This window comes from Thunnus maccoyii, chromosome 3 (genome assembly GCF_910596095.1).
Source record: "Thunnus maccoyii chromosome 3, fThuMac1.1, whole genome shotgun sequence".
NCBI lineage: Eukaryota > Metazoa > Chordata > Actinopteri > Scombriformes > Scombridae > Thunnus > Thunnus maccoyii.
Genome location: NC_056535.1, coordinates 12,617,673 through 12,633,849, shown reverse-complemented (window position 1 = coordinate 12,633,849; position 16,177 = coordinate 12,617,673). Strand labels below are relative to the sequence as shown.

The window sequence follows — 16,177 nt, the reverse complement described above, 5'->3', positions numbered from 1 at the left end:
TGCATGTTTATCTCCGACTCTTATATGATTTGGAATCTTGGATCTTTTTTAATAGACTAACAGTGAAACGTCATTCTTTATCTCTAAATTTTTCCTTGCTGAATCTCTTGTTATGGTCCTTTGTGTTAACAAGCTTTGAGGTCTAATTAGTGCCTGCATGTTGCCCAGACCTTTCTTAGTTAGCTCTGCATATGCTTGAGGGTCATGGTGTATTTACTGTAGAAAAATATTAGGGGAAAAACATTCACTGTGTCAAATCTGCTGTGGCTTTAAAGACAATCAAGAATTTTATCCCTGCCATTGTGCTCAGTGTTCTCAACTTTCAGTTTTTACAAACAAATTCTAACCAGTGGGTCTATACTTTAACTGAAATCATTTTTTTTTGAAAGACCAGAATTAAATGGCTTTCAAGATAATTTAATGTAATATAATGTGCAATAAAGTGTAATAAAAATGCACCTCTGCTGTTTTCTCTCCTCAACAAAAAAAATCGGTAAAGGAGTGTTTGTCTAAAAAATGTGATAAATCACAGGCAGTTTTTAGGTCCATTGAAACTGTTTTATTAGGAGGTGTCTGTTACTATACTCGGAAAAAATAAAATAAGATAAAATTAATCCAGAACCTGATTTTTACTATCGTGGATATACTGAAAATATACACATCTCATTACAGAACAAGTGCTAATAAACTGAAATCCATATGGTGTGCTGATTCAGTGCAATGACTGCTCAATAATGAGGTTCCTTGTGTGATTTGTTTGTATATTTGTTTATTATGACCTCAAAACATCTGCTTATTTATTAGCATGCATGATAATGTCTTATTTCATTTTATTTCATCTCACTGCTTTATAACAGCAGTGAAAATAGCCTTACGGGGAAGCAATTAACAAAACTTTGGTCAGAATCAATTAGTGTGATGGAGGACGATGAGAAAACAGGGCCCAGGTCAGAAATGGCGAGAGCTAGGCTTTCAGTATATGCCTAATAAGTTCCCGTGGGTAAAGTTGGCTTTATACTAAGACATCCATAAAGAGAGTTTTTTGAAAGTTCTCTTAATGAATTTAATACTTTCAAGTTAATTACCTTTTAGGGTCACTCTATGAACACAAAGTCTATACCCACAAATGAAAACGAAGAGAGATTATAAACCATAAAGCACTTTCTTTTCCCTCTAGTATTAAGTTATGGCAATCCCACTGAAATCTCAACAAAACAGTTTTACTATATGAATTATGATGAAGTTTTACTGCCTGCTCACTGTTCTCCTTCTGTCCAGTCCCAGTAGTTCCACTTAGCACATATTGCACCATTTATTTTCATTATACTCTGACACTGAGACTACAGCCTAAAACCAGCTTCTCATCATTTCAGTGCTTTCTTTGTTTTAGCCCTCCACAGCCCACAAAACTTTGGTAATTTTATTTCATTCTCCACTCATTTATTGCACCACAACATTTTCTTTTTTAAGCTTTAATGTAAAGATTTAGAACATGGCATTTTAATTCACATTAAAGTTGGAGAAGTAATAACAAATAACATCTTTGGAATGTCAAAGTACCAATAATAGTCTCAAACCTCTAATTACAGAAAGCTTCATTAGTTCTTAGCTGCATTTTTTCTGCTGCCCTCAGTAGAGGTAAACAATAAAATGAAAAACAATAAAAAAATGAACAAGATTGTCTTTGTCGTTGGAGGATTCTTGCTCTGCCAAATATAAGTTCAAAGTTTGCACATTTGGTCTTTTATGATGAATGTATGCTTGAAATGAGCTGGGTGTCCAACAAATCTTGCATCTCACAATGAATAATTCATATCTCCCCAAGGCGTATATATAATCCCGCATGTGTATGATTTCTTGCTCAGTGTGAATGAAGCGTAAGCTTTTCCATAAATGCACTCAGCAGTGTGCTGCTTTCATCCTGGAGAGCAGAGACGACTCCCACAGTACCTCTGAAGGAGCAATTACAGGACCACAGAAATGCCAACTGTCATGCTCCTGTCAGGGACGGTGTCCAGACGTACTGCCCCATGTGGGGTCACTTTCTGCCAGCCTGACAACAGGCAGTGACTGTAAGCTTGGATTCAAATATGCACAAAAACTGAACATTACCACAAAAGCTCAAACGCTTTTCCAGAGTATCCTAAATGTGGTGCTGTCCAACTGAAATCACCTCACTGCTGTATACAGTATGTCTGCTGCTGCCCAGCAGTTAACATGCACAGTATGATATAAGAATTGACTGTTTACTAAACCTCTTCCAAAACAGCAGTTGCTCCAAGTGTGGATTGGGCTGTAGTAAAAGTGATAATCTGCAGAGTTTGACAGGTGTCCAAAATAAAAAAAACATGTAAGGAATGGATTAAAGAGTATGTTTATCTGCTCTAAAGTAAGCTACAACCATTAGCATGGCACCTTGGCAGCTTCAGCTTTGAAATCACCTTCCCAGTTGGACCTAGAGAGACAAGCTTTGCAATATTTTAACAATTTACCCATCATATGCCACTACCCTCCCATTACACAAAGGTCACCCGATGTTCTCATAGGTCGTCCTGTCAACATTTCAAATGGAGAAAGCTCAGATGTTCGATTAGTCACTGCTCTCATTGACATCAGCACTGCCAGTAGAGCAGTTACCCAGGACTTTCCTGCAGATGAGAACAGAAGCTTCGTTAGTTTATTTTTTATAGAATGATTGGATTGCTCGACTAAACTACTGGACTGTGGATGCCAATGACAGTGATACCGATTTTTTATTCCTAACATGATGTTTTAAATACCTTTGAAACAAAATGAGGACCTTGGTCTGAATCAACTGCACAACACACACCAAAATGTGTGAAATACTCAGTTAGCAGTAATTCTGCTAACATTTTTGCATCATTCCTGGCAATAAGGTAGGCTTCCATCCAATGGGTAAAGTGATCAATTACATCCAAAATATATTGTTTTTTGCTTTGTCTCTGTAAAATGGACCACAGAAATCAATCTGAATCTAAGCAAAGGGCACAGTAAGACGGGGGTTGTTGATGTGCTGGTAGTCTGAGAGCCGGTGCCGAATTACAGCTGAGAAATGTCGTCCAGTGCTTAACGTGATCATTAATGTGGCCAGCTTATAATCACCACATATAGTTCATCTTTTCAAAAGCTCGTCTAGAACCATTATGAGCTAAGCTGTGATATAGCCGAATCATTGTTCCCATCAAGGACACAGGCAATACATATTTGTTTGTCGGGGCTCCACCACATGTTATCATAATCTAATTTACCTTAATTTTCCATCCAGGACCCTTTCTCGTGCCTAGTAGCAGCTTTTTCAATGTTTTTAAGGCCAGAGTAGGATTAAAATATTTGGAGCAGTTTGTGTATCTATAGCAGCCATGTTGTATTCATCCTTTCTGTCAAACATAGCTGCGTCTTTAGCCAAACACCACCATGAGCATATTCATTGCCTCTACAGTGCTCATCCTGCTCCTCAGTATAGGCCTTTATTTTTATCACCGCATCCTCTTCTGGTCTTTGTATAGGTCTGTATAAGTCCTGCACCACTCCCCCATTTTGAATTGGGGTTCCTTCACTCATGAGGAACCCCCTTATGGTCCAAACACTCAGGTAATCATGACAAATACCAAAACGATAGCAGGAGTCAGTGTAAATGTTTACTTTGTATCCTGCAGCAGCATCACAAGTTGCAGTTAGGGCTGCTGATGCACCGGGAAGTGAGCCCCCCTTAATGAGCTAACCTTTCCAGTGCAGACAGCCCACCCAGTATATTTGTGTCTATCTATGAAATGACAGACCCATCTACGTAGAGGTTAAAGACATTTGGGATAGCTGCTTCCTTAGCCTTAGATAAAGGGAGTACCGTATGCTGTATATCACAGTAATGTGGTTTGCCCCCCTCTGCCCTGCTCCTATATCGGACTCTGGTGATTTCAACCACACTGTTTGCAATAAACCCTTTTCTAAACTGCTTCTGTCTGAGTCTGTGTTCTGTATTTTGGGTCCTAAATTGAGTAATTATAACAGTTTGGGCATAATGTTCTAACAATGTTATCACTAAACATTTTAAGAAGGTTGTCACCAAACATTTTTAGGATGTTTTTAGAGAACGTTATCCTAGAACGTTCCAGGACCAAAAGAAAACGTCCTGCTGAAAATGTTTTAAGGAACGTACATAATGTACTAACAATGTTATCACTAAACATTTTCTAGGTGTTTTTAGAGAACGTTATCCTACCAGGAGCCAAAAAAAACCCATCCCGCTGAGAACGTTTCAAGGAACATTAGGTATAATGTTCTAACAATGTTATCAATAAACATTTTAAGAAGGTTGTCATCAAACATTTTTAGAATACTTTTAGAGAACGTTATCCTAAAACATTCTGAGAACCAAAAAGAAACTTCCTGCTGAAAATGTTTTAAGGAACGTACATAATGTACTAACAACATGTTATCAATAAACATTTTTAGGATGTTTTTAGAGAATGTTATCCCGGAACGTTCTGGGAACCAAAAGAAAACTTCCTGCTGAAAACATTATTAGAACATTACATGTAACATTCTCACAACGTTTTTAGAACAAAAAATGTATAGCTGAGTAGACACTGAGCATATGTTGTCATCAACACCTTGCATGTTGTTAATGCTTTCTTCAACGGTGGAGAAGTAACTCTTCTTTGTAACATGTCCAGAAAGGCACAGTCATCCTCTGTAGGATTTACTGCTCCACTGTGTTCTCTATACAGTCTGATCATTTCCTTATTATCACTTTCAATTTTCATAGCTGCCAGAGTAGGGAAAGGCACGACTGCCAAAGCACCATTTCCCCAAACATCTGCCAAACTTGCCCAGATAGTCAGGGGGCATTTTGCTTTACACACAGTAAACATATCATATGCATGTAACTAAGACACTATTTCCCATTCAACCAGCTTATGCCAAAACAGCGTATTTGGAGAATCATGTTTCAATGACAGGTCTCAGACAGTCACAGACCCATAAACAGAAAAGATTCCCTGTCAAAACAGGAGAAAGAATGAGACAGGCAACAGTTGCTTCTATTCAGTGCAGCTTCGCTCAGCAGCAATTTATTTGCCAGTATCCAAAATATATCTTTTTTTAAACCTCTTTCTCTATTTTGTTTTCTGGATTCCAATGTTATTTTATCAATACAAAGATTTATAATATCAAAAATAAAGCATATGCATAGGCTAGTTACAATATCTTTTGCTTTCAAATAAAACACATTTTCCATTTCTCCATTTACCATTAAAATAATCCTGAATTCAATCAGTGTACTACTGCATTAATGAATCCTCATTTAGTCCATTAACTGAGCTAGTGTTTCCATTTAGTTCACAATTACCTAAAAGAAGACAGTTCCCACATGTTCCCTTATTTACTATATACTTCTGCGTTCTCCCAAGTTCCTTTTGCGTTCCCCAGAGAAATATTTTGAGTGGAAAAAATTACTTCCGGTCAAAACCCAAGGGAGAAGGAAAAGAGAGCGAACTGGTGTTAGGTGGAGCCTCTATCAAAGTATCATCATTCGTAATGTTACAGAAGTAATAAATGGTAAGTTCTTCAATACATTAACGTTAGTTCACTAAAATAACTTTACAGCTTTGGTAACTTTACTCTTATCGCTAACGTTACCCTTCTCAAAGTTTTTGTTGATTTTATTAGCAACTTTTGCTAACTAGCTTACATTATCATGCTAACATTTGTATCTGTATTGTTAGCTTTAATGTTGCAAATGTTGCGCCGTTATTCTGGGCCTAAAATGACATATTATTCTAGAAAGACGTGCCATGGAGGGGTCTTCAAAACTTTCTATGGTCGAGAGAAGTCCCAGGAGAGGACATAACCCATATGAAAAGGGACAAGATATTAGGCCTAATGACTCGTTTAATAGCTAGTGTTATAAACATGGGCATGAATTAATACAGGGCAGTATCGCCCTATAACTTCTCAGATGACATAACTGCATATGCCTTTAAATCAAATATCCTCTCCATCGGTGGTCATTTAACTCCCTTTCTATTTGTGTTTATTCATTTTGCTCCTGCCTCCCTTACATGCAGCTGTGCGAGTGGCTGTGGCTTGAATTTGCCTAACATTAGTAGAGTAGTAGTAGTACCTAGATACTACTAGATACTCCACTAGTATCTAGTAGAGTATCTTGGGGGAACACAAAAGCATCTTGGGAGAACAAAGTATTTATCTTTTTTTCACCCATCTACTTTTTTCTCCTCTATGTCCCCTTAGGGGCTCCATACTTATTGTTACTAATGACTGTGTCAGTTCGATAAAAAAGCAGCTGAAGTCTTTCACAGTCTAACTTTTCAAAGTAGGAGATAAATAGTATTTAACCCAAAATGAAATGTGCTGGAGCCAAAAACTAGAACATGCTTGGATCTTACTTTGATCTCAATGAAAAGTTTACAGCCAGCGCTATGTTGGGTCACATGTGACACGAGGGAAAACTGTATTATTCTAACTCTATTTGTTCGCAAATCCATATAAATGTACTAACATTTCTAACATTTAATTTAAATGTTAAGCAACATGTGTATGTCATTATACAAGTTTTAAAACTTCACAAACCTGTAATTAACAGGAGAAAGGTGCTTCTGTTAAGTGCAGCTTCGCTCAGCAAGGAAGCAGCGTAACCATTATTTATATATAATTGGCTCATATTAGAATATTCCTCTCACAGAAATAACATTCCCCCCCCAAAAAACATAAACAAAATTACATAAAATGTGACCATATATTTTGTGTGCGTCACAAATGTAGGCATAGAAGATAACAAATTTTACATATCAGTTGCATTCATGGGTTTGTATTGGATTTGTGTTTGGTGTTGAAGAACAGCCGCAGCTCCTCCTCCATCACCATCGGCCAGAGAAGTTTGTGGTCTAGCTGTTACTTGTATTTGGATAGGGGGTATCTGTTCCGTGTTAAGCAACTCAGGATACAGATGGGGGGCAAAAGGGGGTGGGATGGAATTTACTTCATCTCATTGTTTAGTTTCTAAATTTTTCACTTTCTTCTTAAACCCTTCGATTTCTTCCTTCTGACTTTTACATTGCAGTTACAACCCATCATTTTGTTCCAACACTTTTTCATAGTTCAACACTACTAAAGCAACAACAACTTTACCTTTTGGCTTTTCTTTTGTTTTTTGAAAATTTTCTTTAAACCATTTAATTTGATTTTCCATCTTGCAACAAGGCTCCAATAGGACTCTCTGTATCAGGTTACAAAAATGACCTGAGATGAAGCTGAGAGAGCTAAGTCTCTGATTTCTTTTGACAGAAAACATCCGGTTTCTGCTTTCAATAGAATCACATATTCCTCATATGGACTATTCTTTGCCTGTGATTTTTTCCATGGTATTACAAAACCCTCAGACAGGCTTCCTGGACTGTCCTTTTTCAATGGAATTACCTTTTTCATGTAGACTTCTGTTATCATAAATCACCTAGATCAACCAATTCGAGTACTTTATATCATACTGTTTATGTCTTACATCAATAAACCATCATCCATGCATTCAAATGCATCTAAGAGATACAGGTCACCTCTACACAGCAACATAAAAGAGGAATTTCCTAACCTACAGTATAATAGGTGGTAAATAAAAGATCACCTCTCTTAAAATACCTAGTTTTTGCTGCTGAAATAAATGATATTCTGTATCCCACCACTGCCACCAAAGTTCTGTAGGGTTTTCTTCAATTGTGATGATTATTAAGACAAAAAACATTAAACTCACATGAGTTCAACCCAAGAATTAATTATGGCTGGGAAGCAGAACAGCATGTTGAATACAGTCTTTTCAAATATTCTGAAGTACGCAGTTCATTTTTATAGGTTTGTTAAACTCCTCCCTACATCCGTATACAGACATGTGTCAGTATTCTAAATGTACCCCATCCTTATGTTTCTTATGTTCATGACAAGAGGCATATATTCAGAGTGGGTCATATAGGGGTGAGGCTATGGAAAGAATTCTTATAATAGTCAGCACATTCATACAGTTTAGAATACCCTTACACTGTCAATACAGTACATGCATACAGTATATCCATTGCTAAAAGGAAAAGCATAACAGGCATACCCACAGAAACTAAAGGGGACGGAGCTTAGCGAATAGTTGAATGTTTGTCTTCTTTGTACGATAGTTCAAAGAAGGTGAAGATAAAGGGAACAGATGAGATACTGAGTGGGAGAACAGTACAAGCTCCACAAACTAATGTTTCCTTTCCTTGTTTAGCCTCTAACTAACTAACTAACTAACTAACTAACTAACTAACTAACTAACTAACTAACCAACTAACTGTATTCTTACAAAATATTAGCAATAATGCTGCTTTACCATGAGTATTGTAAAATTCCAGGTCCTCCAGTCAAGAAAAAACCTTTACTACAAACCTCTTTCTAGTCATGAAATGGCCAAAATGGGTAGACTTTGTCAGCTAAACACTTCAGGCTCTAAAGTTTCTGGGCGAAAACACAAAACCATCGACTTTCAGACTTGGAACAAAACAGCTTGGCTGTCAACAACCCCTGTGCCTGTTCTGCGTTTTATCATCACTATAAAGTTGGAACCATACCGATAGCTTCTCTGCCCTGCTGCTGAGCTGATTTTTACAGCTTGGCAAACTACACCAGAGCGCTTGTTGTTCATAAGACACATGAATTTGCCAGAGGGGCGGTTTGGAGCACATGCCAGTTTATTGGGTGAGCTTGGCACTGCTGCACATGAAACTGTAATAAAAACCCATCTGTTAGAAGACTGACACTGAGCCAGTCTGGTGGAGCTGAAGCTTGTCCCCTGCATGTGTGCATATATGTGTGTGTGTGTGTGTGTGTGTGTGTGTGTGTGTGTGTGTGTCTGTGTGTGTGTGTGTGTGTGTGTGTGTGTGTGTGTGTGTGTGTGTGTGTGTGTGTACACTTGATTATCAAAGAGTCTTCTTCTCTTTCTGAGGCTCTGATTGTGATTTTCAGATGTTTTTTTTTTTATCTGAAGTGTATTTTTTTAGTTTATGCAGATTAATTACATATGTATTACATCAATGCTGCTGCTGAAGACTCAAGAGAATGTTGTCATGTAGATGTGAGATATGACAGACAACATAAGCTATTGAACACTGATATAACCCACACATGCTGTCAATCTCTGAACCCAATGCATTTCAGCATCTGTGAATGCTTAATGTTGAACCTCTCTTTTCCTTTTGAAAGCAACTGCAATGTATAATGGTGTTGTCATGACAACAGGGTATAGTGATGGAATTAAGTAGCTGCACACACAAGCGAATGCAAAATTGATTGACTTTGCACAATGCGCCCTGAATCATGGGCTCTCTCTTTGGGAATGCTGATGAACACGGGACGAGTCTCATGAGAGAACAAACATTCTGAAGGATACTACACAATCTGGAAATCCCATCATCTTACAAATTAACTAATGCATTTTTTAGCAAGCCATGTGCGGATGGAGCTCTATATTTGTTCATGTGATCCCTATTACAGAATTATACCTGTGTGTGTGTGTTTTTCTGGATCAGGTAGATGTGTTAAAGTTGGAGATTAAAGACCTGAAATCATCTTAATAATATGTGATGGCAACAAAACACATTGCCACTGCAGTGCCTGGACTGATTTCCCCCAGTTCTCTGATAGTGAGTCCTGTTGGGGATAAACATAAGAAGAGAGATTGAATGTGGATGGAGCAAACATTGACATGATTTAAACCATAGGACTGTGAGATATGGATTAGTTTGTAATGAACTCCATACAGCAAATGCATGGAGATAGTCAGGCAGGCCAAAAAGTTTCTCACATTTCAGTGTGTAGAATAGTTTGCTTTATAGTTGCTAGCTGAGTGGGAAAGGAATCATCATACCCCGGAGAAATTCTCAAGTACTAGCTTCGTTTTAGAAATCTATTGTTTCACCCTTCTTAATATTTGAAGATACATAATAGGTAAAAGTGGCAATAGAGCTCCCAGAATTGTCTCAAATGGGGACATACTTCATTAAATATGTTCAAAGACAGATGATTCTATAACTAGCAGCCCACTGTCGCCAAAACAAATAATCTTTCATAAGAAAAGTTTTTCTCCAAGACAAATGCTTTATTAGGTTTTCTCCAAAGACATATCTATAAAGAATTTGCTACAGTAAATTCTTGTACTATTCTGTCATGGCACGGTCACATGCAGCTGTAGCCTATTGAGGTACTGAGCTCTCATTGGGCAATTTAAATTCACCCGTTCATCCATCCATCCATCCATCCATCCATCCATCCATCCATCCATCTGTGTATTTCTGTATGGTAACTATGAAGCTACAGCCAGTAGCCATTTAGCTGGGCTTGGCATATAGACCAGAAACAGCTAGAAACAGTTACCCTAGTCCCGTCCAAAGGTAACAAAATCCACAAGCACCTCCATAACTATCTTGTTTGTTTAATTTGTACAAAAAACATATGTTTTTTCATTCATTAAGCTAAGCTAAGTTAACAGGCCACTAATAATAAGTGCATTTCCCAACATGTCAAACTATTCCTTTAACATAAAGATCATCTTCCTGACTATTTTCTTTTCACAAACTATGACTTCAAAAGTGAATGTTGTGTGAATGTTAGCATACTTTTGGGAAAGGAATAGTGGAGGCCACAACACAAGATTATTTTGTCGCAACAAAGGGGCATGCATGTATGCATGCATTTTGAAATCTCATGTTGTTTAAGTGTGATCAATGTATGACTATTTGCAGTTTTGCAGCAGTGATGAGTCTGCTCTTTTTAGTTACACTGGCTGCAAGCATTCTCAGGTTTGTTCAGAGTTAATACCATGAGACAATAAATGTTTATGGTAATGCCAAAGGCTTAGCATGCTCCACATATGGGGCTACATGTCTAGTCAGTGTTGCTACTGTTTAGCTGATCTTGGAGTTGGTCACTTAGCTGGCCAGTGGGAAGCTGAAGTGGACTCGAGAGAACCCGAGCCTGCAGTACTGATGAAAATTGGTAGAAGATTAAAAAGCAGTTGAGTGCAATCTGCGCCCACTGTGTTGAAATGCCAAGGGCTGCTGAGAGTGAGAGCACAGAAGATTGCATCACCTCCTGTGCAAAAAGCTTGCTCTAATAAGGGTGTATTAACACTGCACTGTTAAATAGCCAGAAAAGATCTTGCTTGTCCAGCTCCCTGTAGACTAGCAGGCACTGTGAGTCTACAGAGGTGGCATTTATAGTAAGTGATCACAAAGCTATTGACTGCTGAGCCATTTGCTTTGAGAGCAATAATCAAGAGGGAAACTTAACATTATTTTCAATGTTCATATGTAAATTGCACGAAAGTGTTTTTATAAGCTGGTAATTGCATATATAATGACTCATTTATTCATCCCCCACTGTGTAACTGAATTATCTGACTAAAACTCTGGTTTATAAATTTGAATTTCCCTGAATATTCAGCATCATTTTATCTATGACGCGCACTACACTCATCACCACCACAACCTGATCTATCTTTATTCATGGCATGTTTCTGTCAAGCCACATTAGCCTCAGGAGGAAGGCGGTAAACGGAAAGATGGTTAATGTGCCGCACCTGCTGCTGCCGGGATGCTAGTTGACATCTTCGCTTCTCAGCAGCAGCCAGTTAAAATTGTACCAGAAATGAACAGCAAAGATTTACTGGAGTGCAAAGCCGTATCCAGTGAACCAGGAAATGGTGGCAAGGTTTTTGCCATCATATAATTTTTCCCGAATGGTCAGTGAGATGACAGGTAGAGACAGAGGAGAGAGGCTGGCCAACGATATGCCTGACTGGAAAGTGATGAATGCTGTGGAGTGTGAAAACACTTTCCTCCTGTTGAGAACTAGTATCATGGTGTAATGTTCATAAAGGGACTCATGTGGGTAAATGACATCGCATCAGTTTGACACAAAAGATGAGTTTGACAGTTTCCAGTCTGGTGGTTTGGCAGATGTAAATGAGGGATAATTTTTCAACCAAACACATTTGACAAGTTGAATTTCATTTTTAAAATCACTGTATAAATGTTTTTTGCTGTTGAACATCTGCAGTTTTAATGTCTATATAGTTGTATATAAAGTATTGCATCAGGTGAGGAATTAGAAAAAGAAAGCATTATTTAATTGTCATCAAAATGAAAGTGTACCTTTCTTCCTCTGTGATGTACTTTCAATGCACAGCGATTATTAAAGCTCATGAGAGTTCTGTGCTTGGTGTTATGAAGAAGTTGAAGTACAGTCTCGCTCTTCTCACGTCAGCTTTCTCTTCCACTTGACCCCCAAGAGGGACACTAAAGTGTAAGCCCTGCACGTCACCAGGCTTTGGCAACATTTTCCAACATTTGACTCACAAAATAGCTTCGCTTTTGGAGGCGATACCTGCGCTATCTACATGCTAAAAAGCTTGGCCATTGCAAAGAGTGAGAGAAGTGGTAACGCCTTAGGACTTAAATGCCTTTGGAGTTAAATCCCTATGGATCGTGTAAAGGATCCAAAACAGCCTGAAAACATAGAAATGATTGAGCATGCAAGCAGCTGCGTCTGCATTTTAAGCCCTCACCTTGTGCATTAAAGTTGTGGTTATATGGCTTCCAAAGCTTGAAGCTCGGTTTAATATTCATGAAGTGCTGTACAGCCTGAGATCTCTGTGCACTCAAGAGCCAAAAAATATATTGTTATTTGATGTGGTAAACAGAGCACTAGAAAAAAGTAGCTGAGAGGCCATTTGCCACACGCAATGCCATTTCTCTAACCTTTTCAGAATACCAAATAGCAGAGTTCAGGAAACTAAGGGTTAATGGGCAGAGGTGAAAATTAGAATTAGAGGGGAACACCAAGGGCATTTTTAGTTGTGCACCCTGATTCTAACATGCAAAAAGAAGGACTAGAGGAGGTGTTATTATTCAAGTAGTAAAAAATAACAAAAAAGAGGAGCAAAATGAATGAAAACAGGGCAGATAGTGTAGCAAAGTAAGCAAGTGTCTAATGGCGAACTGTCTTAAACTGCCCCTAAATCTAAGTACACAGCTGCTTTGTGACAATATATTTTTTTTAGATAATCCATTGGGTTTTGCTGTTAATGGTTTAGTTTGCTTAAGATGAAAGAGAATTTTCTTAACTCACAAAGGAACACTAAATCTTTCAATTTTACTAAAAAACATAAAAAATCCCCAAATTTTCAAATTTGTAGATATGACAGTGTGTGATGTCAGCTGATAATTCAGGCCAGGTAAATGAAGATGAGTTTTGGAAACTAACCAGCCTTTTATGTGTTATTACTTCATTTGTATGATGACAGCCCAGGGATGTCCAAGGAGAATATAAAAAAATAATGACTTAAAAAATAATGATTAAATTCAGGACTTTCAGGACTTCATGTGAAAATGATTGTTATATTTGCTCTTCTTATTCTTTTATTTATGTGTTTCTGGGGAATATAATGACAATGGAAATCAATCAGTGGGGGCCCATGAGACTCTCTGCCTATGGCCTCCAGAGAAATCCCCCATGTCAATGGGAATAGCCACTGTATGTGGAGACAATCCACAAACCCAAGTGTTTTTGATTTGCCAATACATATAAAAAACATGAATATATAATAAAACACAGCAATATTTAACTTATTATTATTTTGAGAACAACTATTGTCCGTTACATTCTCTGTTGATTGTATCAATTTGCTCAGAAAGAGAAATGCACTCCTCAGTTCTGCTGTATTAAAGCAGCAGGTAAAAGAAGCGGCTGAATGTGTCAAAGAGAACTCAATAAATAATGGATGTCATGAAGCTTCTGTGGAAGCTGTCGGCTTTGAAATCCACTCCCTGGTTGAGTCACACTCCCAGATCGCTCCCTTCATTTTACATTTAACGGGCCCTGTGCTGTATAACTATAATCTCCAATACACACACGCACGCGTGCACACACACGCACACCACACACATATATACATACATGTATACATACCTCTGTCTGGGGCTGTCTGAGGCAGTTAGTGCCAGGGAGGTGCTGAGCTCAGAGCTACCAGGCAGGTGTTGTGTCCGTCTTAGGGGTTCACGTCTGCATATATCAACTTCAGTTTCACCCTCAGTTCTCCTGGTTGACACCCCTAAGAAGAGAGCAGACAGCAGCACCAGCCAAGAGGGAAAATAAACAGCTGTATGAGCCTCTTTTGGACCAAGCACACAGTGAAAATTGTGGGGTTTCTCAAAGACCTCTAAGGTTAATTGGTTTTCTTTTGTCAATGTGAATTGATTTTTGAGATCCTCAAATGGGGCTATCTTTACATGTTCATACGTTGAGGGAACAAGCTTGCAGCAGTGTATGTCCCAAATGTCTAAACCCCAAACAAATAATTTTCCGGTATTAGCGACACTAACATAAGACAGCAGGTGCCTTGGAATTAAATACCTCATTAAAGTTGGAGCAAACAAATTGATTTTATGGCCCCCAATGACTGTAATACAAATATATGAACCTGGGTGATCAAAATAACAGTTTCAGTGTGTTAAAACTGTAATTTAAAAAATGTTGATTTTTTTTCCCCTCAGAAATGCATGCTGTGAGCTCCACATGTCAGGCTCTTGCACAGATGGATCAAAGTCAGCAGGATAAATGGTTCCCTTGCCTTTGATAATAATTAATTACACACTTGAGCAAAAACAAATGCGTATGCAGGCGCCATACTAAATGTGATATATCTCTCATTATAAAACCCAGAAATATACAGAGGCCTTTTTTCATCATAATTTTCTCATCATGCATTTTACTTTATTTGTCACCAAATGAGAACAGCAGAATGATCGTTTTGGTCAGTGTGAATGGTCTACTGCACTCGTAATGTGCAAAAGTAAACATACTTTAACAAAATACCAGAGACAAAGAGAATAGTCTCCTCCTTGTCTCCATGTCTCAATGTGAGACCATTGTCCTTCACCTTAAACGTGAATCTTTTGGCTGTCAAACTGAGGAAAAAAAAGAACACTGGCTAAAGGCCACTTGTCTTTTCACTTTTTCCAGACTATGTTTGCATTGTCAGTCCTGGACAGCTCAACACAGACTCATATCTAATCACCTCTTTATCACTCTTTAGGACTCTTGATACAAAAAGGTTTGGATTTTGTTGACTGTGCAGGGTGACTAACAGGCCTTGGATGAACCTCACCTGCTTTAGTCATGATTTGCTGTATCAAAGTGAACAACAAATGTGTGAGCCTTCACAACAATAACCTTTTTTGTACAGCTTAAAGGTGCAGTGTGTAGGATTTAGTGGTATCTTATGTGTAAGAGAACCTATGGTGGCTGTGAAACTAGTGAAAAATGTAAAAGGCCATCTGTAGAGCCAGTGTTTGGTTTGTCTATTCTGGGCTACTGTAGAAACATGGCGGTGCAACATGGCAGCCTCCATGGAAGAGGGCCCGCCTCCTGTGCCATTTTTCCCCTAGGATGGTGAAGTCATCACCTGCCCTACTCTGCCTCTGACTGGCTAGTATTCGTTGCCTTCGTTGGTTAGGTTGGTTAGGTTTAGGCATGAGGATTGAGACTGGTTAGCATTAGGATAAGAATATCAGGGTAAGCCAATCAGAGGCAGAGTAGGGTCGGTCATGACTTAGCCATCATAGGAATAAAAATATTGCACTGGCCATATAGATATAAAGGGCTCATTCTAAGATAATGAAAACACGATTCTTATTTCCAGGTGATTATACACTAATTGAAACATATTTGTGAACATTACATTCCATTTTTGCCAAGTCCATTCCACTAGATGCCTAAATTCTACACACTGCACCTTTAAACAAACAAAATATATCTCACTTCCGACAAAAAAGCGAATATTTTCCCAAAAGGTCAAACTATTCCTTTCACCTCTCAACTAAAACTTGTAAGCAATTCTCATACCTGCTGCTGTATTAGCTTATAACCTAGTCTAACCGTGTGAAAACAAACAACAGTGACAGAGGTGTTTCCCTCCTTCTATATTATATTTGTACAAGTTTTCAAGATTGTACAAGATTTCTTGAAAGCTATATTTTTAATGTCACTGCCTGGATTGAGTTAACAGGATTCAAAACGGGCCATAACGTCTCTGTGAGATCCCTCCGCCTAATTGACTCCCGGTGTG

General features: G+C 38.3%; 1 long non-coding RNA gene across 1 annotated transcript; it reads right to left on the bottom strand.

Annotated features, from left to right (window-relative positions):
* Positions 1 to 1,526: 1,526 nt before the first annotated feature.
* On the bottom strand, positions 1,527 to 16,125 carry LOC121894363. Its single transcript, XR_006095523.1, has 3 exons — positions 15,955 to 16,125; positions 14,020 to 14,161; positions 1,527 to 2,648 (listed from the first exon to the last, which is right to left on the bottom strand). It is a non-coding gene; the product is annotated as an uncharacterized LOC121894363 (long non-coding RNA).
* Between the last annotated feature and the right edge of the window lie 52 nt (positions 16,126 to 16,177).